The sequence below is a fragment of the Herpailurus yagouaroundi genome, unplaced genomic scaffold, assembly GCF_014898765.1.
Source record: "Herpailurus yagouaroundi ecotype Mexico unplaced genomic scaffold, PumYag 195, whole genome shotgun sequence".
NCBI lineage: Eukaryota > Metazoa > Chordata > Mammalia > Carnivora > Felidae > Herpailurus > Herpailurus yagouaroundi.
In genome coordinates, this window is record NW_024412426.1 from 11,527,143 (window position 1) to 11,551,410 (window position 24,268).

The following is a 24,268-nucleotide window of genomic DNA, read 5'->3' on the forward strand; positions in this document are numbered from 1 at the left end:
CGGGAGAAGTGAGACGTGGACAAAAGGCGGGACCTCTGGCTTCCGCCCTCCTCCGACCCGCGAACTTGCGACTCGAAGACTACAAGTCCCAGCGTGCGCTGCTTTCCCCGGCGGGCTTGCAATCAGACTCCGCCTGGCTAAATTTCCACCCTGGGTGGGCGCGCTGCACCCTGGGATGTGTGGTCGTCCGAGGGTCACAGGCGGTGACTAGGATCCCGCTTCCAGCGGCGTCTTGCAGCCAGTCCTACCTCCGGGGCTGTAGGCTGACGAGTCCTGGGGAACCTGTCAGCTGTTTATCCCTCTTCCTGCGCTTGACGCTTCCCGGAGGGGTGGCCGAATGAGGCTCACACGTCCCCAGCTCGGTACTACCCGCTTTCGGAAGTAGTGTTGGGGTAGCCTCTGCCCCGAGAGAAAGTACAAAACAGTAACAGCAAAAGTGAGTTGACCTTTGATGCCACGTGCTGAGTTTTGCTTGCGTTCTCTCATGCACTCTTCTCAACTCTCACAAGTATCACCATTCCCATTTTGCAAATGAGGAAACCGAGTCTGAAGAGGTTAGGTAACAAGTCCTCGTTACACTGCTGGATTAGACACCCAACAAACCTCTGTGACTCAGGAGTCCTTGCATGTAACCACATCCACAAGGATTAAAGAGAGCACGTACTTGATTAATAATAGTTCTCTAAAAACCTCAATGTAAGGAGAGTAGTGAGCTTGAAAGAAAATTTAATGAAGGAAATTGGAACTTGCAATTTATTTTGATCACTGAGTCCCACATTAACTATTCGTAAAATGAGTGGGTTCCTCTTGAAAAACCACATTGTATTTCTTGTGTGATAATTGAGTAGGTAGGTGCAGAGTTTTTAGGTGCGGATATGATCTCTGTGACCACAGGAAATCGCCTGCTGATCCCCTCAGCAGCGTTCAGCTGTATCTCTGGAAACTTTTGTTGATTTTGATCACTTTGCATCATATGCTTGGCTCTCAGACCGGCCATTCATGTGACACCAATGACTCTTCACTCCTCTCTTTCTTAAAACGCTGGTGTTCCCTGCATTTTAAGGTTTTCTTTTTGTCTTTTTTTCTCTTTGTACACTATCCTTTGGTGATTTATTCCACTCATATGTATTCAGCCATCACATGCCTGTGATTTCCATATCTGTCCTGATCTCTAGACCCACACTTCCACCTTCCTGATGGAAATTCCCTTCTCTGTGGCTCAAGGTAGCTCAAATGTAATATGTTCACTGTTTCAAATTAATGCCTTAGAATCGTCTTCAACTCCTCCTCCTCCTTCATGGTCCACACCCACCCACTTGCCAAATTACATAGATTCTACTGCTATCACTACTGGCTGGCACTCCTACTTCTTCTTAGTTCAAACCTCATTACCTCCTTCCTGAACCATTGCAATGGTCTCCTAATTACTTCCCTGCCACCCTACTTTTCACAACACTGCTACCGGAGTTGGCATTTAAGGATATCTACAGACCCTCTGAACATGTCATCTCCCTTATACCCCTGCCCTGCCCTCAGATTCTATGTGATAACTAACGAATTCTCATGTTATCCTCTGCTATCCCACCATTTTTGTAGAACACTCTTCCCATTGAGTTGGCTCAGATTTCATATCTACAAAACCCTTTCATAGCCTTACAACCAGTGGAAGTCATTCTATCTGGGCGCCTGGGTGGCTCAGGTGCTTGAGTGTCTGACTTAAGCTCAGGTCATGATCTCACAGGTTGCTGACATTGAGCCCCACATCAGACTCGCTGCTGAGGAGCAGCAGTGCGGAGCCTGCTTCAGATCCTCTGTCCCCCTCTCTCTCTGCCCTTCTCCCATTCATGCTCTTTCTCTCTCTCTCTCAAAATAAATAAATAAACTTAAAAAAGAGAGAGAGAGAGGTGATTCTCTCCCCTATTCTTTCATTGTATTTTATGTCTTTATGATTGTGTTTTTCACAGTCAGCCATGCCCACTAGATTATGACTGCTTGAAGGATATGGACTTCACCTTAATTATGTTCCAAAATTCAGCACTGTGCTTCTGCTGTTATAGATACTTAATAAGTGTTGAATATACTTGTTTCCATCTTCCTTCGGTTTCTTTATAAAATGGGACTAATATAGTCTTTTTATCTACTTTTATGAAGGTTGTGAGAACACATGAGGTCATTTCTGTACAATATTAATTTTATTCCTTTTATGGACTTGCAACCCTATATGGGTTCCATCCTGGATCCTCTTTGGCAGCTTTAAGGATGAAGTTAGCTAAATAAATAATACCTGTGAATTGTTCTTGGCTCTGGCATAGAGAACATGACAAGCTAAAGGTCAATACCAACCATCCAGTATTTGAAAACTAGGAACAAAGAAAATAGAAAAATAGTCAATGACCTTCAGTTGTATGAAATGTAGTCAAGTCAATTATTTGTAGTAGATTATTGGCAGTAATTCAGTTTTCTTTATCTTCCTAATGTTCCAAGCCTTTATAAGAAGTCAAAAATTGACTAGTAACTATCATTAACAAAAATGTTCTCAGGAAGGAGTTCTGGCTTTTAATGTTTAGAGTTTTCTGTTTTCCCCTCTTGACTCATTTATTTGTTTTCAAGCTAACACTACATTTTAAAAATGTCTAATGAGAACCCAGAACATATTTTTTGTTGGCTTGCTAAATAATAATCATTTTTCCTCCCTTACTGAAATTCAATTTCTAGTCAGTTGCTGAGTCCATTTTTCACTAATCTCTGCAAAACTGTGAGTAGAAAAGCTTATATGGCCTACACAGTATTGCAATTTATCATATGTAAGGTGGAGCCCATGGAAGTGAAAGAAAAATATGTTCACAAAGTGCATTTCAAAAGAGAATCCATTTTAACCTCATGATGGAAATAATCAAGATTCTTAGCTAATTGGCAGTTATGGACACTAGGAAAAATTTACATTCATTATTTTAAAACCTATACACATTATTTTATGATAAACACTTACGATAAAAAGGATATAGGATTTAAACAAGAGAAACCTTGGTGTGTTATACAGAGGGAAAAACACTGGTGTAAGACATTAAGGAGACTAAGGATAAGGACTTTAAAACAATATGGAAGAGACTTTAGATGTGTAAAGCCCATTAAAAATTGTAAGACATCACACACCAAAATAAAAAGCTTTTGCACAGCAAAGGAAACCGTCAACAAAAGACAACCTACAGAATGGGAGAAGATATTTTTAACTGATGTATCCAATAAGGGGTTAATAACCAAAATATATAAAAAGATTATACAGTTCAACACCACATAATCCAATTAAAAGTGGGCAGAGGACATGAATAGACGTTTTTCTGAAAAAGTCGTACAGATGGCCAACAAGTACATGAAGAGGTGTTCAACACCACTAATCATCAGGAAAAATGCAAATCAAAACCATAATTAGATACCACCTTACACCTGTTAGAATAGCTAGACTCTAAAGGATAAATAACAAGTATTGACAAGAATGGGGAAAGAAAAGAGCTGTTGGTGGGAATACCAGCCAGTGCAGTCATGGTGGAAAACAGTATGGAGGTTCCTCAATAAAAATAGAACCATCATATGATCCAGTAATTCAATTACTGGGTAGTTACCCAAAGGAAATGAAAACACTAATTCAACAAGATATATGCACACCTATGTTTATTGCAGCATTATTTACAATAGCCAAAATATGGAAGCCCAAGTGTCCATCCATAGAGGAATGGATAAAGAAGATGTTGCAACAACATGGATCGATCTAGAGGGTATAATGCTAAGTGAAAGAAGTAAATTTGTCTCAGAGACAAATACATGATTTCATTCATGTGGATTTTAAGAAACAGAACAAATGAACAGAGAAAAAAAGAGACAAACGAAAAACTAGACTCTTAAATACAGAGAACAACCTGGTGGTTGCCACAGGCAGTTTGGGAGGATGGATAAAATAGGTGAAAGGGATTACAGTACACTTATCTTGATGAGCACCGAGTAAGGTGTGGAATTGTTGAATCATTATAATGTATACCTGAAACTAATATAACACTGTGTTAATTGTGCTTGAATTAAAAAAATAAAGCTGTCAAAGCAAATGGTTAGAAATAAGAACCATTTATAAAATGCCCTTTTATCAGTTAAGAGTTTGTTTGCACAACCTTGTAGCTTATGTAAATATGTATGCTCACCTGTGTTCTCTTTACTTTCTTCCCGGATGGATCAGGACTTAGGGAGGGGCAGGAGAATCCTGGTTAGAATCCTATGGATTCACAAACACAAGGGAGGGGCTCCACTTCACTATCACTGCTCGGAAATAGTCCCAGGAGGCTGTAAGCAGCTGTGTGAGACTGACCATACAGTGGCAGTTGCCCCTAAATGACTTGAATTCTTTAGTACTACAGATCTAGTTACTCTGAAAACTCTAGTGTGGAATTTGGGAGTAGTGATTTTTGTCATTCTTCAAATTGCTTTTCCTCTTATTTGATAGCGTGTGGAATTTACAGAACACTTCTGGAGGACCCAATATTACAAACTTTAAATAAAGATGGGACTTATTCTACATTCACAACTAGGGACTTTAAGGCCCTGGAAAGACTACTTAACGAAAAAGATAGTGAATGTTGTGGGCTGACTTCAGGCTTGGCTGTCTGACTTACCCAGATTCCAAGAAAGAGAATGGGAAATACGAACGATTCATTGCTGCTAAAGATGTCCCCAGGGCTTTTATCACCTCTCAATCATGATTCAAGATCTTAAAAGTCACTTCAGCTTCAGATAATTATCTTATTTCTCTCAGTGACACCTACACCAGGTCTCTTAGGCAAGAGATTTTGCTCCTACATAATGTTTTGGTTTTTTTTTTTTTTTTTAATGTTTATTTATTTTGAGGGGGGAGTAGAGAGAGAGGGGAGAATTTGCACTGTCAGTGCAGACCCCAGGTGGGCTTGATCCCACGAACCCTGAGATCATGGCCCGAGCCAAAATCAAGAGTCAGACACTTAACCAACTGAGCCACCCAGGTGCCCCATTCCTATATCATGTTTAATGTTAAGCTCACGCTTGTGGTTGGGTGTTTCATTTTGTAGCCATTTTCCATTTACTTCCACATATCAATCAGCAACAAAGCCAAGTTACGTGGCTCTTCACAAGCAAGTGCATCTTGTCGGTGGCCTCTCTCTTAAATCCCCTTGTATCACCAACATGGTTCCCACTTTATATTTTAGTCTGGCCACAGAGGTTTAAGTCTGCACCGTTCCACAACATTTGAATGGTGATGACTTGACATGGTGGCCAAGAAAAATGGCTCTGAGCCAGCTCTGCTACTTATTGGCCACGTTATCTTAAGCAAGTTACTGAATGTCTTTGTGCCTTGGCTTCCTCCTTTATAAAATGAGAATAAGAATAGTACCTGCCTTCCAGCATTCTTAAAAGGAGTGAATGGTTTACTTGTTGTAACACCTTCCTCCTAGGTGTGTTGTGCAAGAGGTGAGATGCTGTGTGTAAAATACTTAGCACAGTTTGAAAGAGCTCAGTAAACAAGAGCTGGTCATTATGGAGTGGAAAGGAAAAGTTGCCATTGGTGAGAGCAGGAGTCAGGGGGTAGGTGCAGTGGCTCCCTAGCCCGTAGGATCATGATTCAGCCCTGAATCCTGTCCACTTCCTTTGCTTGCTGACCACATACTGTTACTGCAGCCTCCCTGTCCAAAAATGTGAACCCTCCTAGACATGCACCTCGAGAGACCTTTGAATTCATGTGTGGTTTCTGCCATGGAGACCTTGTACAAGCTATAGAGCCTCATCCATGTTTTAGAGTAAACATACATACGAACACAATGTACTTTTCTTCCCCTCTTAAAATTAAAAGTGGCCTCATCTGTAAGCCATTTGAAGTTACAGAGGTGGAATAGACTTTGGAAATCTTTTCAGTTTTTTGGGTGACTTCGTTCTGTTTTTTACTTTGTTTTTACAAAAATGCATTTTCCCTCCAACCTCCATAGGATTTAAAAGATACTCAGTTGGATTTATGCTAATTTAACTATATATGAAATTGAGGATCAAAGTGAAAGATGCCCATTTGAATGGGTCAAAAACATTAGGTAGAGCAATCTTAGTATTCTGACACTCAAGAATTAAAAGTTAGCTATTTCTGTAGTCATGCTGATATTACACATTATCCAAATCTGACATTGTCACCTTCTAGAAACTCCATTTGCATATATAGATATACATGTAGAAAATTTATACACACTGTGAGAAGTGAGATGAATCATTTTCAGAAATACCAAATGAAAGCTGTGCTGTCTATTTAACAATAGGTTTATAACCTATTGGGAATATGTGCAAGCCCCAACACACACACACAGTGGAGTCCTAAACCCTAAGACACTTCACTTCCTGGTTCTTCATCCCCCACCTTCATTTCACAGGCTTATTTGGGGGGGGGGGGGGCTTTGCAATGAGCATGCGCCAAAGAACTGAAGTCTCTGTGTCATGGAGGAATGTGTATTTGTTCCAGTCAGATTACTTTTTGCCTTACGTGGGCATAGGCGACCTCCAGGCCAGGCTGTAAACTCTGTAGCACTCAGTCAATGAGGAATCAGGGGAGGGACTCACATGCTAGGAGATAAATTGCCTGCTGTAACTGCCCCCAGTATGCCTGTCCATCAGACACCCACTCTTGCGAGAATGTTGATTAAAGCCTCGGGGTTCCCTGTGCTCTGAGTCTCTGTGTCCCTCTGTTGATGGGGTCAGTGGGCTTATTTCTCACACATACTTAATACTGCCTTTTCAGGCTTTCTTCCTCCCATCCCATAATCCTCAGACAGAGTGATCCAAATTTGTCAAACCTCATCATTTGTTAACTGCAGAAGTGTGCCTTTCCATTGAGATAAATGTTGACAGTTCTTAAATATTTAAAGTTTATTTATTTTTGAAAGAGAGAGTACATGTGCATGCGCCTGAGAGGGAGAGAGGCAATGGAGTGGGTGAGAGAGAGAGAATCCCAAGGACTAATAGCATAGAGCCTGATGAGGGGCTCGAACTCACAAACTGTGAGATTGTGATCTGAGCAGAAATCAAGAGTTGGATGCTTAACCCACTGAGCCACCCAGGCCCCAACAGTTCTTAAATATTTAAAATTAACTATTTCCTGGCTTTCTTCTCCAGCATAAAGTTGTATGAAAATAATGCTTTATTTGGTTCTTCTCCAAATGTATTGAAAGATTTTGTACTTTTTTTTGTTGTGCTTTTGTTTCTTGGTTTTTAGTTTTTCTTCTTTTCACAAGCGGAGCTTTTAGTAGTTTAGGTGATAAGCCAAGGGGAGGGAAATTTTGCCATGGGAGAAAAGTAGAAAAAACAGTTCTTAGTTTCTTTGCAGATCAATTTCCTTGTGGTATTTGAAAATCAGTCTACAATCTCCAATACACATCATTGTACTTAAAACTTGGAGAGATGTGGTTTTAGGTATCCCTACCCTCTTGACCACATTTTCATGGCACCAGGCAATGAGTCCAACACATCTGCATTGTGCAAGGAAATGTACTATTGTTAGTCTACAGCTAATGATTAATAGACATCGTTATTATTATTATTTATGGAACTAGCTCTTAAGTAAATAGTAACTTCAGAACCTTCCCAGCCCTCCTTTGCAGGCTTGTGCTTAATTTTAGTAACCTACAGTATTGCCTAATGTTTTTTTTTTCTGGTTTTCCTCCATGTCACCTCACATCACTTCGGTTTCCTTCCTCCTCTTCCTCTTCATCTGGCACTGGCATCTATGTGCACACACACACATACACACATTTGCTTTGTACCCACTCCTGAGCATTGAACTTCAAATCACATGATTTGAGTCCTAGACCTGGATCTGCCATTTACCATTCTACGCAAGTCAGTTCCTCTAACACTTGTTTTTTGTTTTTGTTTTTGTTTTTGTTTTTGTTTTCATTCCAATTGGCCAACAGAAGTGGACAGAAGATCCAAATGTAGAGTCACATTAGTGGTTAAAAACATGATTAAATATTTTAATCATGCATAATTACCGGTTTGTTTATTTATTTATTTATTTATTTATTTATTTATTTATTGGTAGATAGTGATTGCAGCCAAATTATAGGAATTGGGATAAAAAGGAACTATTCTCCAACAACCTCATAACCAGTTTTTATTATTAAACCAATCTCAGTCCAATTTCTGTCGTACGTGCAGACATTTATTAAACAAACATTAGTTAGCAAGCATTAACAGCTAACACATACCACCTGTTCTGTGAGTTTGATGACATGCCGGTCTCTTTCCGTTTAGGAACTGTAATCATAACCTTGCATGAAAGGTTCACTGCAGGAGGATGAACAATATTCCAGAACCAGGGTTCTGTCACCCTTCCAGGAAGCACCAGACAACTGGAAGTCCTCTGTCCCACACACTGTCCCTACTGGCCCAGCTTCTTACCAACGTGTTCATAAAAGCATGGGAGTACCTCTGAAATATGTTAGCCAGTCCACACATCTTGAAAATCATAAAGTCTATCAGTGAGAGCCTATTTCTTTTTCTTCTTTCTTTATTTTTTTTAATGTTTGTCTATTTTTGAGAGAGAGAGAGAGAGAGAGCATGAGCAGGGGAGGGGCAGAGAGAGAGAGGGAGACACAGAATCTGAAGCAGGCTCCAGGCTCTGAGCTGTGAGCACAGAGCCTGACGCAGGGCTCGAACCCCCAAACCGCATTATGACCTGAGCTGAAGTTGCTTAACCAACTGAGCCACTATGGGAGTCTATTTCTAATGTCCTTTATTATGGCTAACAAACCACTGATTCCAACAATGAAAAATTCATTTTTGACACTTGTTATAGTAAATAAAATGATCTTTAGTCTGCATTCAGATAAGTTGGAAAGATGTGCTTGTAGTACCTACATCCTGTTGAGACCCCTTAGCTGCCATCCTGGAGTGGGAATTTCTTTTTCTTTTTCTTTTTTTTAGTTTATTTATTTCTTTGGTGGGGGGAGGGGGCAGAGAGAGAGAATTCCAAGCCGGCTCCACGCACAGAGTGCAAAGCCTGACATGGGGCTCTGTTTCCTGAACCATGAGATCATGACCTGAGCCAAAATCAAGAGTCAGACACTCAACCGACTAAGTCGGGTGCCCCTGGAGTGGGAATTTCTGATTGGGACAACTGATTGCACCCCTAGTGTAACTTAACCTGATCCATTTATAATATCATACTGTCTATTGTGAAGAATTTTAAGGTATACATGGCAAACATTATCTTGATAATACTTACAAAGGATACATAATATGTCAGGCACTTCCCCCTCTCCCTCAACATTTGAGAATTGTTATCTTTCTTTTGCAGATGCAGAAAATGAAGTTCAAAGAGGTTTATCACTTTGCACATGTCAAAGGAGGAAATTGGCACAGTCAAGATTTGGATAGAAGGCCAGATCATTTCTACCATAAATTCTGGTTTTGCTTGTGACAGTCTTGATTTACACTGTCCTATTATCCTGAGTAGTGCCCCCTTTCATTTTCAAAAATGTCTCAATATAAATGATAAATTATATGGGGCACCTGGGTGGCTCAGTTGGCCTTAACCATCTGACTTTGGCTCAGGTCACAGTCTCACAGTCTGTGAGTTCGAGCCCCGCATCGGGCTCTCTGCTCTCAGCACAGAACCTGCTTCTGATCCTCCGTCCCCCCTGTCTCTCTGCCTCTCGCCTGCTCACATGTGCTCTCCCTCTCTCAAAAATCAATAAACATTAAAACAAAATAAATAAAACCCAAACTACATTACATCACCTCAAAAATCCAAGGACCTCATCCCCAACCTATGTCAGATTCTAACAGATAAATGAACACACCACAGCAAGTTCTAGCCTGGCTTCTTCTTGTACCACCACGCTATTTTGAATAAAAGGAAGAAAAAAACAGTATAATTAGGTGGTACAATTCAAGAAAAGAAAGTCCTGCTAACAGGAAATACAAGTCTCCTCCTTTGCTAAGAAAAATGTAATAATGAGTCACCAAGAAATTGGACAGACTAATCAGTTATAGAATACAATGAAAATTATAGGAAGAAGAATAAGACCGATATTGAAATTAAGCTACATTTTCAACCATGTTTGCCCACGAACATTCATATTGACTAAGTTTGGTGTCTGTTTTGTCTTGTTTCCATTCATACTTACTCTGAAACACTAAGGGGAAAACAATTCTTGCACCCACATTTTACCACTTTGGTAAAATACAATATAAAAATCACACCCTTGGTGTAAAGTTACATTTACCAGTCAGTTATGGGAACTAAAAAGCACTTCTCTAGGATGCACTGAAAATTTTTTCAAAGAGCATTCCTTTTTTAGGCAAAACAAAATCTCTGTCACTGCCATGACCTTTTCCTGAAATGATAAAGACAGCTGCCTGTGGACGTGTATGGGTTGAGAAATGCTGGCCTTTTCTCGTGTGAGGGTTCACCGTGGCAGAGACACGTCATGTGACCCAGGAAGGAGCAGGCCCCCAGGACTAAGAAGTGCTCTTGTGTGAGGCAAAGGCAGCTCTCTGTCACTCATCATCCCATGACTGGGTGGACTATCAGAGCCTCTTATTCTGATGTTTTGTGTGGCCCCCCTCTCTGAAATGTTCTATTCTTTGGAGCTTCTGCACCAAGTTAAGTTGCAGCCACCCTCTCTTCCCACCTCTGACATTGCCTGAGGCTTCCCCAGTAGGGGGCTGTCAGCAGTAACGGGCACCAATGGCACAGTGAGAACATTTGAGCAGGCCCACAAGTCAACCTAGACAATCTGGAATTTTCTGATTAACTCTTTGCATTGTGCCTTAGATTTGGTTAGATCCAGTCTCTTTCTTTAAATTCCAGAAAGTATTTTTTACTGGGGACAGAGTGATAGGATGGTAAAATCTGTTGCCTTGTTCTTGGGAAGGCAAATAAGTCTTTTGAGTAGGGAATGCTAAAAAGGGTAAAACACTATTTGTGTGAAACTTAAACCTTTTCGTTTACAATAAAATGTGTTCCAACTCTTACCTACATCTTGAAAATACCTGATAAGCATTTGTGGTGTCATGGACAATGTGGGGATCATAGGAATGTTTTGAGCTGGGAAGATAGGAGAGATGTTATCTATATCATGTTGTCTAAGAAGAAAATTCCATTCTTTCCTAATCTAATCACAGCTCCCCTTATTCTTGTTAAAATTGTAAGAAAATGAAGGCTAGTGTCTAATGAATTCTAACACCATTCTAGGTGCCTTATGTGTGTACATTATTTTTCATCCTTTAAAAAAATTCCGGGAAGTAAGTCCTACTAAGATTCTCATTTTCCAGATGAAGGAAGTGAGGCACCAAGGGGTCCTCAGCCTCCCAGCCATTGAATGGCAAAGCCAGGATTTGAACCCACACAGTCTGGCTCTGGAGACTGCATTCAACCAGCCAATACCTTCCCTCATAAATTACTATCTAAGATGGGTTAACATGTTCCCAACTATCTTATAGTACTAAAACAAACATCTGTAACTTAAATATTATGCTGCTGTCATATTGGAAAGTATCACAAACCTCTTAACATCACTTGTAACAAGATTTACTCGACTTTATAGGATTTATTTGATGTTACCTTTAAATGAGTTTTTTTTTTTTTTTAACTGGAAAGCATTCATTGACTCAGTATTTAATGTTCTCCTTCCAGATATAAAGCACAGAGTCTGTGGGGGGAGAAAATCTTTCTGATAAGAGGTAAGATATGCACACAAATCATCATAAAATAAAGGGGAAAATAAATGCTATCAGAGAAAAGCAAAGAGCTATGGGAATTCAGGAAGGGAAAGATGCCAGATTTAATGACCTTAAACTCCAAAGAGCATCCCATCTTCTTGAGTTTCCATTATCACAGCTACTGTGTATGAACTATGATGACATCTTTGAAGGCATAATAAGGAGCAGTATTATTAATTAGGTAAGAATTAGAGAGCTGTTATTAATGAGAATTAGAAAAGTTATTAGTAATTTAGCATTTCTCAGTCATGGGGTAAGATTAATTGAACTTCAGTAAAAATTTATCCCACTTGGGGCGCCTGGGTGGCGCAGTTGGTTAAGCGTCCGACTTCAGCCAGGTCACGATCTCGTGGTCCGTGAGTTCGAGCCCCGCGTCAGGCTCTGGGCTGATGGCTCAGAGCCTGGAGCCTGTTTCCCATTCTGTGTCTCCCTCTCTCTCTGCCCCTCCCCCGTTCATGCTCTGTCTCTCTCTATCCCAAAAATAAAATAAACGTTGAAAAAAAAATTTATCCCACTTAATATACTCTGACTACTCTTTTCTGACAAATCATGTTCCTCATTTCCCTGAAAATATTGTCAAAATAGAATCCTGAATAAAATCAGTGCCTAACACAGTGCCTTGTACTAAAAGGTACTTAATAAATACACATTCACTTGTTTGATGACTAGTTATTTAAACCTGCCTCTAGCCCTGTGTGCACATTTGAGCATAAGCTTTAGTACACATCATTCTCAATAGTTATCCTCTTTTTTCTTCAGCATACTTGATCTATCGTTCCATTTATTCATTAGTCATTCAACAAACATTTTTTTTTCAGAAGTAATAATCTGGATTGATGCTTTTATTTCTTTACCACTTGAACAATTTATTGGAATGTGGTGCCACTCACCAAGATGGAAACCATAGGATGAAGGACAGCTGAAGAGAAGGGGGATAGATGATAAGTTCATTTGGGACATGATAAGTTTGAATGGAAGGTGCCTGTTTGACATCCAAGTGAGGAATACAATAAGCAGCCAGATGTGTCTGGAGGGAGAGAGAGAGACAGAGACAGAGAGAAAGAGAGAGATCCAGGTTAAGTATAAAAGGGAATTATTAAGCACCATGGGAGGAAGTTAAAGCCATGGAAAAATTGTTCTTAATCTCAGGGGTAAGAACCCTTTGAGAATCTACCAGTTGTCTCAGTACGTCCATGTAATCCTAAAATTATATGTGACAAGTCCTCCCCCTAGAATGTATTGCAGCACAATATCCGAGAGGTTCATGACTCCAGAAAGGCTAAGAATGATAGGTGACAAGAGAAGTTTCAGGAAGGAACGTTGGGGATCTCCAAAATAAGAAGTGGAAGAAGAGTAGCAAAGAAAAGAAAGCCAGAAAGCAAACCACAGGTGAGTCACTGAAGTCAAAGGATGAGAACGTTGGAAGGAAGGAGTAGTCAATAGTGCCCCATGCTGCAGAAAGCACTGAAAGGTCCTTATCTCACTAGCAAATTCCCTAAGGTGGGTTCTGTTGCAGTGGATATTCAGCAAATGTTTACAGAAAAATTATATCCATTAAATAATTTGAGAGGAGTGAGGTAAAATTAATAAAGTGATATGCCAGTGGCAGATTTAATTAGGTTTGCCTTTACATTAACAAGTGAAACACACAGGCAGTTAGACAGTAGCACTAGTTAGGTCATCTTATAAAGTCTCCTAGCAGGCTTCTCTATGGTAGAAAATGGTTCACCAGCATCACTTAAACCTTCCCATTGGCCTGAAAGGGAAGGAGAGGGAAGAGGGGAAGCAGTTTCCTTTATAAAGGATGTGACCAGGAAGGTGCACACCTCACTGATGCTCACATCTCATCGGAAAGGAATTAATCAATTGGTCACACCTAGCTGCAAGGAACGCTGAGGTTTTTTTGCTTGTAACTGGGCAGCCATGTGTCCAGATTAAATTCAAGAGATTGTACAATTAGAAAGGAGAAGAGGCTAACAAATATTGGGAAGTCTAGCTTTGGTGTTTTTACAGTCATGATCACACTTCTACTGAAGATGCAACTATGAGTTTTGAAATATTTATGGACTCCTAAAATGGGTTAACTGGAAAATCTGTTCCATTTTACTTTTAATATTTCTTATTACATATAACTTATGTAACTTAACTCCTTTTTTAAAAATTTTATTTATTTATTTACATATTTGTTTATTTTCAAAAGTTTTATCTATTTCTTTTGAGGGAGAGAGAGAGAGTATCCCAAGCAAGCTTCATGCTCAGCACGGAGCCTGACATGGGGATCGACTCCACCCTGGGATCATGACCCAATGTGAATCAAGAGTCACAGGCTTAACCGACTGAGCCATCCAGGTGCTCCTTAATTTTTTTAATTTAAATTCAAGTTAGTTAACATATAGTGTAGTATTGGTTTCAGGAGTAGAATTTAGTGATTCATCATTTACATATAACACCCAGCGCTCATCCCAACAAGTGGCCTCCTTAATGCCCATCACCCATGTAGCCCACCCCCCTACCCACCTCCCCTCAACAACCCTGTTTGTTCTCCATATTTAAGAGTCTTAAATTTTTATCTTATTTTTTGTCTGTTTGTATCTTATCTTTCTTTCCCTTCTCCTATGGTCATCTGCTTTGTTTCTTAAATTCCATATATGAGAGAAATCACATGATATTTGTCTTTTTCTTAGCATAATGCACTCTAGTTCCATGTACATTGTTGCAAATGGCAAGATTTCATTCTTTGTGATCGCTAAGTAATATTCCATCACACACACACACATATATATATACATATATATATGTATATATATATATACACATATATATGTATATATATATATATACACACACACACACACCACATCTTCTTTATCCATTTGTCAGTTGATAGACATTTGGGCTCTTTCTGTAATTTGGCTATTGTTGATAGCGCTGCTATAAACATTGGGGTGCATGTGCCCCTTCGAATCAGTATTTTTGTATCCTTTGGATAAATACCTAGTAGCGTAATTGCTGGGTCATAGGAGAGCTCTATTTTTAATTTTTGAGGAACTTCCATACTGTTTTCCAATGTGACTGCTCAGTTTGCATTCCTACCAACAGAGCAAAAGTGTTCCCCACCTATAAAATTCCCAAAAGCTATAAATAATAATAGGATCTCTTTGGAGAAATGTTAAAACACATCATTATTTTGACCAAGCTTTGGGGGAATTTTACAGTTATAGAGGTAGCCCAGTTTATGACTTTATCCTTTCTTCTCTGGGTAAGATGCATAGAGATAATGTGTCACTGGAAATATTACAAAGCAGCTTCCCTTGAGACTACTTCAATCCCATGGTGATAAGCCACAACTAGTAAACGGTAAAAGCTGTACTACAGTTGTCCCTTTTATCCATGGGGGATATGTTCCAAGACACCCGGTGGATGCCTGAAAACCTGGATGGGACCAAACCCTATATGTACTATTTATTTGATACACACATACCTGTGATGAAATTTAATTTATAGGTTGGTCACAGTAAAAGATTAACAACAACAATAATAAAATAGAACAATTATAATAATCATACTGTAATAAAAGTTATGTGAACGTGGTCTCCCTCTCCCTCTCTCTCTCTCTCTGTCTTCTTCAAAATGTCTTATTGTACTGTACTCACCTTTCTTTTTGTGATGTGAGATGATAAAATGTCTATGTGATGAGATGAAGTGAGGGGAATGAGCCAGGCATTGTGATACAGCATTGAGCTACTGTCAACCTTCTGACCATACAACAGAAGGAGGATCATCTGCTCTGGACAGTGGTTGACCACAGGTGACTGAAACCACAAGAAATGAAACCACAGACAGGAGCTACTACTGTATCGGTAATTGCGGTTGCTCCTGGAATAAAAGAATGGATAAAATAGCAAAATATAATAGGACTAACATTAACATACTAGAGGGTTGTTATTTACTGTTTTACTTTTGGAACGGTGGAGTGTTAGCAGTTCATAAGGAAACTTAGCGCTTTGCAAAGTTATTTAATTTACTTAATACTAAATTTTGGTGAGAAAGCAGGGAAATTATGAGAGCAATCACCCAAGGAAGTGTGAATGTTCACCAGTTAAACAGAAGTGTTTTCCGATCACTTCCATTCCTCTAATATGCCAGGGAAGCTGGATTTTGGAAACCATTTGTGTGCATTTATGAAGTTGGTTCTTTTTTTTTTTAACTCCCTGAAATCTGATTTGTGTTTTCATTAATGGCATATTCTAGAACTGTGCTGTTCAATATGGTAGCCACTAGCCACATGTGGCTATTGAGCACCTGAAATATGGTTACTTCATAAATGTAAGTATATACTGGATTTAAAAGAGTTATTATGAAAAGATAATGTAGAATATCTGATGATTTTTAACATTGATTATGTGTTTATGTGATAATATTTTAGATGTATTGTGTTAAAATATATTATGAACACTAATTTTGCCTGTTTTCACTTTCTTTAATGTGATAACTAGAAATTTTTAATTACATTCTGACTCATATCATATTTCTGTTGGATGGTTCTGATTTAGAAGCTGCATAGGAGAGGGGTGCCTGGATGGCTCAGTTGGTTAAGCATCTGACTTTGGCTCAGGTCATGATTTCAGGGCGCATGAGTTTGAGCCCCACATCAGGCTCTGTGCTGACAGCTCAGAGCCTCGAGCCTGCTTCAGATTCTGTGTCTCAGTCTCTCTGTGCCCCTCCCCTGCTTCCACTCTGTCTCTCTCAAAAATAAACATTAAAAAAATGTTTTTTTAATGTAGTTGCAAAAACAAAACAAAACAAAACAAAACAAAACAAAACAAAGCAAAAAAGGCCCTCTTTTTCCAGGCTTGAATTGACCTATTTTATGGCACATAATCCTAATCAAAAATTTACAGAGTTTTAAACCTAAGAGTTTTTTAACCTCTCCACCCTGTACTCTCTCATACCCCAAATCAATGCAAGGACACTGATAGTGTATCCCAGAGTCACTGATATTGGGTTGAAAAATTTCTAATGATGGATGTCTTTAATACTCTGTGTGATGATCTTTTCCATTTATGGACAGTCTCAACTATCAGAAACCCTTTATAGTGGGAAGAAATTTGGCTCTCTGTACTTTCAATTTCTAAGACTTTTTCCTTTAGCATAATTAAAATATATGAAATGCTTCCTGCCATATGAGTCTTACCATTTAATGCAACTTAAAAATTCCAGGTACTGTGTAAGGAACTTCACAGCTATCATGCTCTCTCATCTAACCTCAGTTCAAGTCTGCTCCTCCCCAGGGCAAACAGAATAATTCCTGTTCCTCTTCCTTGGTTGACACATTTCTCATCTGTCAATAGAAGCTCTTTTATCAAATATTCGTTCTCCAAAACTCTGAAAATACAATTTATGGATAAAAGCAAGAGTTATTTTAAGATGAAAATATTCACTAAGAACTGACCTCTGAAAAAGTTAGTCTGCACTCAAATATCATTTTTAGTTTAATACCGGTGTCTCTAGAATAGAGTAAGTTCTTTGAGAAAGAGTGATTTAAATACCAAAGGATTGGGGCGCCTGGGTGGCGCAGTCGGTTAAGCGTCCGACTTCAGCCAGCACGATCTCGCGGTCCGTGAGTTCGAGCCCCGCGTCAGGCTCTGGGCTGATGGCTCAGAGCCTGGAGCCTGTTTCCGATTCTGTGTCTCCCTCTCTCTCTGCTCCTCCCCTGTTCATGCTCTGTCTCTCTCTGTCGCAAAAATAAATAAACGTTGAAAAAAAAAATTAAAAAAAAAATAAATAAATACCAAAGGATTGAAAAGTACCAGGGGAAATTTGATGAAGCCCTTCAAAGGATGATTTTTTATGATAGTGGAGCAAAATTCATATGATGTGGATTGTCTCATACTGCCAAACAATTTTTTGTCAGGAAAGTTTTTACAAGCGAAAAACACCACCACACTTGTATGATAGGTATGGCCTATCACATGGCCCAAAGGTTAGATGAATGAACACATCAGGGAATATCTAGGACTGTAAAATTTATAACCTGGAAAATAGGATCCTGTATATTCTTGAAATTCTATTACACCTTTTCAATTCTGTATCCTACAATTTCGAGAAGAAAAATCCCAAATCATTACCCTTTTCTCCCTTCCCTCTTGTATCCTCTTGATGTTTTTAAGTACCTTACGGTACCTGAAAAGGCCTTTGTAGTGATTTGAATGATGGCCCCCAAAAGATACGTCTATGTTTCACCCCTGTAACCTTTGAATGTGATCTTGTTTGGAGATAAGGTCTTTTCAGATGTAATTATGGATCTCAAGGTGCAATTATCTGGGTGGCCCTAAAGCCAATGACAAACGTCTTTATAAGAAACAGAAGGGAAGACTGAAGCAGAGATTACAGTTAGGCAGGCCCAAGCCAAAAGCACCACCAGAAGCTGGAGGAGGCAGGGAAGGATTTGCCCCCAGGTGGCATTACAGGTGGAGAAAGATGGAGTGATGACTTTTGGTTTCTGTAGTTTTGAAGAGACAGTTCAATAGACTTGTCAATTCTCCTCTTTTTTAGCCTAAGCTAGTGTGGGTAGGGTTTTGTTACTTGTCTCCAAATAGCTTTGACCGAGACAAGAAGATTAGCACTTGGTAACTAACACCTATCTTATTGGTGCATCTGAAGTAGTACAGAGAGAGGGGCACCTGGCTGGCTCAGTTGGAGGAGCATGCAACTCTTGATCTGTGGGTCATGGGTATAAGTAAATTTAAAAGATAAACAATAAAGAAATATATATAGGGGCACCTGGGCGGCTCAGTCAGTTAGGCGTCTGACTTCGGCTCAGGTCATAGTCTCACGGTTCGTGAGTTTGAGCCCTGTGTCGGGCTCTGTGCTGACAGCTCAGAGCCTGGGGCCTGCTTCGGATTCTGTGTCTCCTTCTCTCTGCCCCTCTCTCGCTCTCTCTCTCTCTCAAAAATAAACACTAAAAAATTTTTAAAAAAGAAATATATATATATATGTATGTATGTATGTGTATGTGTGTGTGTGTGTGTGTGTGTGCATACGTTTATATATGTATGTATACTTTTCTTACAGAGGGAAAAGTACTGTGAAACAAATCTAAGCTAAGGCCTAGGGATGGGAGTCAAAAGTCCAGGTAAATAACAGAGGAGAAGAAAATGAACTTTACAATCTCACAATCAACTTCCACCTTAGCAGTAGTTTAGTAAGAGGTAGGCATGAAATTTAGTGCATAATCCTTGTTCTCAAGGATCTTACTATAACACTGCTGATCTGGAACTAATATTTTTCCCAAATAGATTCCTTTTTTAATGTTTTATTTATTTTTGAGACAGCGCAAGTGGGGGAGGGGCAGAGAGAAAGAGACACAGAGGATCTGAAGCAGGCTCTGAGCTGACAGCAGCTAGCCTGATGTGGGGCTTGAACTCACGAACCACAAGATCATGACCTGAGCCAAAGTCGGACACTTAACCGAATGAGCCACACAGGTGCCCCCCGAATAGATTCTTGATGGCAGCTATGTATAATTTATAAAGGGTCACCTGTTTTAATTTTTTTTTAACGTTTATTTATTATTTTTGGGACAGAGAGAGACAGAGCATGAACGGGGGAGGGGCAGAGAGAGAGGGAGACACAGAATCAGAAACAGGCTCCAGGCTCTGAGCCATCAGCCCAGAGCCTGACGCGGAGCTCGAACTCACGGACCGCGAGATCGTGACCTGGCTGAAGTCGGACGCTTAACCGACTGTGCCACCCAGGCGCCCCAAGGATCACCTGTTTTAAATAAGTGGAACAAAGTTAACTACTTCCAGAATAACTATTACATAACTAGGAGTGGAAAAAAATATTTAAGGAGTGTCTCTCCCATTTTTATGGGTTTACTAAATTTTAAAGAGTAATTATGAGATTGTCTTGTTCATGTAGATGTGTTTAAAATTCTCTGTGTTCATGTATTTAACCTCATCCCCTTCATGGACTCTATCAACTTTATCTTCAGGTGCTTTTTACCCACTGAGAGAGTTTCCATCTGTGGTTTTGATCTTGAAACCACTATTTTTCAGAGAATCAAAAAGGACCCGTTTACACATCAAGGGTTATTCAGGCTTTTCAGACTTCAGATAATAGCCATATGCTGTGTTTTTCACAGCGTGTCATGTTGTGCTTTAATGAGTGTGATCTCTTTTTGTATTTGGAATTTCTTAAGGCATATCAAGCAAGCAGTAATGGGCTTAAATAAATTAAGTTGTCTTTCACGTTAGACCTCTTGGGGGATTCCTCAGTACTATATGGCTGAAAATAGAACCTAGATGTTCCTAACTCCCCACCAGGAAGCCCGTTAGATCTTGCTGTGCTCAGGTGTTTGGCCCTCCATGATGGGAAGAAAGTGCCAGCAAGGTGATCTGACAGATGCCAGGGCATCACCACAGGAGTTATGGTGAAGAAGATTTGAATCGAGATCAGAACCTCAAAGAAGCAGCAGAGCCCTTCAGAACAGTACTCATCAAATGGTTATTTTAGGGGATAGTTTTAACTTGGCAAAGGTTTCTTGTGAATTTTTCCCTTTTGTTTATATATCACTCCCTATTATACACTGTTGTTAACAAAGGATACACCCAAAGAATCCCTTAACTTACAGGACTCTAGAAAAAGAGGATCCTTTTGCCCAATTTAAATTAAAATTTAAAATATTTTTAAACATTCATGTTTTCCTGATTTGACAGTAATATATCTTCACTGTGGAACATGAGGGTCAGGGTGGAGGATACAAAGAATAATAATAAACATTTAAAATCCCATCAGCCCAAGCCACTGTTTTCATTTCAGCCAAATTTCTTTCAAGCTTTTTTTTTTTTTTTTTGCCTATGCATATGTATTTAATCTTCTTGAGGTTTTAAAAAAAGTTCAAAACCATGGCTAAGCCTTTTCCACATTATTGCAAACTATTTGTAAACAATTCTTTCCAAGGTTGGTACACCCATATACGTTAAGAATAAAATAGCTCAGCTGAGAGAATATTTAAATGGTTCTTCTTGGTGTTTTGAAGTTCAGTGCAGCTATGAGTTTGGAGACCTGCAGATGGAGAGAACAATCCTTTTTCCTCTCTCTTCTTCCTGCAGTTTAAATGGAGACTAAATCTGCTTTATTAGCTGAATGATGTAGGCTGTACCTTGTTGTGGAGCTTCTTGCCAGAGATGATGGTGTTCATCTTTTCCATGTGCTTGTGGTATGGAAGTAATTGCCAGGCACAAGTCACATTTCTCAATGATGGTCTAAGCTACCATATTCATGATGGGGTATTACCTCATGTTGGTAATTATCCGGCCAGAAACATAATTTTATTGTATTTTATTTATTTATTTTTAAATTTTTATTTGCTTTTGAGAGAGAGACAGAGAGACAGAGTGTAAGCAGGGAAGGGGCAGAGAGAGAGGGAGACACAGAATCTGAGGCAGGCTCCAGACTCTGAGCTGTCAGCACAGAGCCCTACGTGGGGCTTGAACCCACGAACTGTGAGATCATGACCTGAGCCTAAGTCAGATGCTTAACCGACTGAGCCACTCGGGCACCCCCAGAAACATAATTTTCATGACTGTTCTATCAGTCTGGCTTCTTGGCTACCACTCTACCTAATTAATTAAAAATTTAAATATGACTAATAATAATAGTAACGTTGTTTGGTGACAGATGGTGACTATACTTATCACAGTGAGCACTGAGTAATGTATAGAATTGTTGAATCAATGTTGTACACCTGCAACTAATATAACTTATGTTAATTATACCTCAACAAAAAATAAGTACAATTTAAGAGCCATGTCACATTAAAAAAAAGAGAGAAGAATTTGGGGATATTTATTCTGGGAAGTGATATCAGTTGTTTGGAGATTAGAAATCTGTCATGAGGAAAAGAGCTTAGAATACTGCATACAGCCCTGATGGACTGAATGGGCCCCATGGGATAGAAATTATAGTTGAGGATGTTAGTGGAGAAAAAGTGGAGAATGAAAGAGTAAAATCTTTGCTCTCCAAGCATCAGAGCTGTCTGAAAATGGAATAGTCTTTGGGAGATAGTGAGTTCCCCATCCCTGGTGGATGGCCACTTAGCAGGAAGGTTTGAAAAGGGAAATGCCAGTGCTATGGGTACATTTGCACTGGGTGAACATCAGGGTATCTTCAACCCTAACCATTCGTGAGTCTATGAATATATTGAATATCTGGACATATAGGGCAAACTCCCTCCCCTCCAAAAGTTGCGAGTCAAAACACTTGGGAAATCATTAAAAATTTCTTGGTGATGCATAATTAAGTGCCAAAATCAATGTTGTTAACATAACAGCCAAAAGAATCCCGAGTAAGGCTTGGAGTTGATGCTAGAAATGGAATGTAAGTCCTGATGTGGTCCCATGTGTTAGACAGACAGAAAAGAAAGAACATTTTTGGTGAGATGGTATACTACAAGATGGAGAGTAAAAGCCCCAGATCTTTTATTCAGCCTTCATTAAAATTTGGAGGGGAAAAACAGTCATACATCACAACAACAATATTCTAGCAAGAAAACTAGAGAGGAAAACTCTGATAGAACTGCTTTTATTTTTCTTATTTTTATTTTTTTTAGAACTGCTTGTAAAAATGTTATATCCTGAGGATCATATTTTAATAGGAAAAGGAGAGGGGTTAGGAATATTTATAAATCAGTTACCTTAGAGTTACAAAGAATAAAGGTAGGACAAAGGTTTTATGTAAGATTTGTCCTTATTTCTTTGGTGGCAGGGAATAGAATTTCTAGCTAGTTTAAATTTTTTGTTTTGTTTGTTTTACTTTTGAGAAGACAAGAGTTTCCCCTCAAAAGTGGGAGTGTGTTTATAATCATTTCCCAAGGATTGCAACCTTTTCTGAAGGCTATGATTGTTTGCTATGGAAAACTGTGTCTGTTATTGCCATGTTTGTTGTAGAGAATTGTGCTTCTTTTTCTGAGGTTATATACTACATTTGCCACAGGTCAAATTTCTCCCTTTCCTTGAGTTAATTAACATGTTGATCATGACCACTGATCTTGTTATATTTGATCAAAGTAGCATATAAACAGTGTGAATTCTGTTGCTAAGATAGGGAGAAAAATCCCTTTTAGACCTTTCTCCTTACATGGTTTATAAGTTTTAAAAACATATTTTTTAATAGAAGATGAATTTTCAAAACCAATGCAAAAATCAAGATTCTTTGATAGATCAAAGGATTGGAGTTGGGAGACCTCATATTTTGTTCACCTAATGGTGAGTGGGGTTGGAACAGCACATAGGTGTTGGGGAAGTATGTGACAGACACCAGTGTTGTCTGTGTGAGTGTTTATGGTTAACATAATACAGAAGCAAGGGTATGGGTTTTGTACATAGTACAGGAGTCATTTGAATCCTGGTGAAGTAGGCTGATTGCATTGATGGCCCCAGTTAATAGCTTCCCTGGACTCATGCCCAATACAATGTGACTTTGTAGCTCTTCCCATACCTTGAATCTTGGCCAGTCTTATGACTTGCTTTGACCAATAGGTAAGGCAGAAGGGATGTTGCACCAGTGCTGAGCCCAGGTCTCAAGAAGCTTTTGTTTCCCCTCCTCTTCCTTCTTCTTTTTCTCCTCCTCCTCCTTCTTCTACTTCTTCTTCTCCTCCTTTTATTTCTCCTCCTTCTCCTTCTCTCTCTCCTTCCCTCTCTCTCTCAACCTTGCTTGTACCACAAGAATGAGCCTGAACCAGTCTGCTGAAGGATGAGAGACCACATGGAGTAGAGCCCAGATGTCCCAAACCCCACTGGGCAAGATTGACATACAGCCAGCCTCCAAACATGTTGAGAGGGCCATCCAAGATCGGAAGAACTATCTACTGATTCCTGGCTTGTAGTCTTCTGAGCAATAATAAATGATCCCTATTTTAAGCCACTGAGTTTTGCAGTGGTTTTGTTTTGCAGCAATTTGCAGCAATGATGCACCTGGTTCAATTAGTTACTAGCTGCATAATCTTCAGGAAGTTACTTCTCTGAGTCTCATTTTGTTCATATGTGCTTAAATATCTATTACAAATGATCTTTTTTTTTTAAATTTTTTTTCAACGTTTATTTATTTTTGGGACAGAGAGAGACAGAGCATGAACGGGGGAGGGGCAGAGAGAGAGGGAGACACAGAATCGGAAACAGGCTCCAGGCTCTGAGCCATCAGCCCAGAGCCTGACGCGGGGCTCGAACTCACGGACCGCGAGATCGTGACCTGGCTGAAGTCGGACGCTCAACCGACTGCGCCACCCAGGCGCCCCTGACTTATCCTGACTCTTACAGGAAAAGTGGGCATTGGCCAGGTTGACAAAGAGGGTCAAAAGTTCTTGGAAAGGGGAAGACTATGGCGAAGGTTGAGAGGTGTTTTACACCAGGCAAGGAAGCAAATACCCATTCTTGGCTCTCTCTGGCCATGTTTACCCTGAGAACTTGAGTTTGGGGATGTCAGGGAC

At 39.6% G+C, this 24,268-nt stretch overlaps 1 long non-coding RNA gene across 2 annotated transcripts; it reads left to right on the plus strand.

The window, feature by feature from the left end:
• The first annotated feature begins 149 nt into the window (after positions 1-149).
• LOC121011843 (uncharacterized) lies at positions 150-23,707 on the plus strand. 2 transcript variants are annotated; one of them, XR_005781794.1, is made up of 4 exons: positions 150-508; positions 11,693-11,739; positions 16,030-16,104; positions 23,509-23,707. It is a non-coding gene; the product is annotated as an uncharacterized LOC121011843 (long non-coding RNA). The 2 variants fall into 2 exon arrangements; XR_005781793.1 differs by lacking the exon at positions 16,030-16,104 and having other exon boundaries at positions 151-508.
• Positions 23,708-24,268: the final 561 nt, after the last annotated feature.